Source organism: Cariama cristata, unplaced genomic scaffold (assembly GCF_000690535.1).
Source record: "Cariama cristata isolate BGI_N322 unplaced genomic scaffold, ASM69053v1 scaffold13539, whole genome shotgun sequence".
Taxonomy (NCBI): Eukaryota; Metazoa; Chordata; class Aves; order Cariamiformes; family Cariamidae; genus Cariama; species Cariama cristata.
In genome coordinates, this window is record NW_009637489.1 from 13,254 (window position 1) to 13,510 (window position 257).

Sequence of the window (257 nt, forward strand, 5' to 3'; positions counted from 1 at the left end):
TATCTTGCCACGTTTCCACCGGGGCTCCGGCACCGGGCGCCTCAGGCTGCCCGCCCGGGCTTTTACACGGCTGAGCCGTGTTAAATACCGAGGATACAGGGATAAAGACGAGGTGGAAAAGGACAACGGACCTCTCCGAAGTAAACTGTCTTACAAAACAACCGAACCCCGTGTCACCCACACCCCATTTTACCCGAGTCTCCAGAGGGCTATGAAACCCCTCCACATCATCAGGGCAAACTTAACGCCGCCGTATT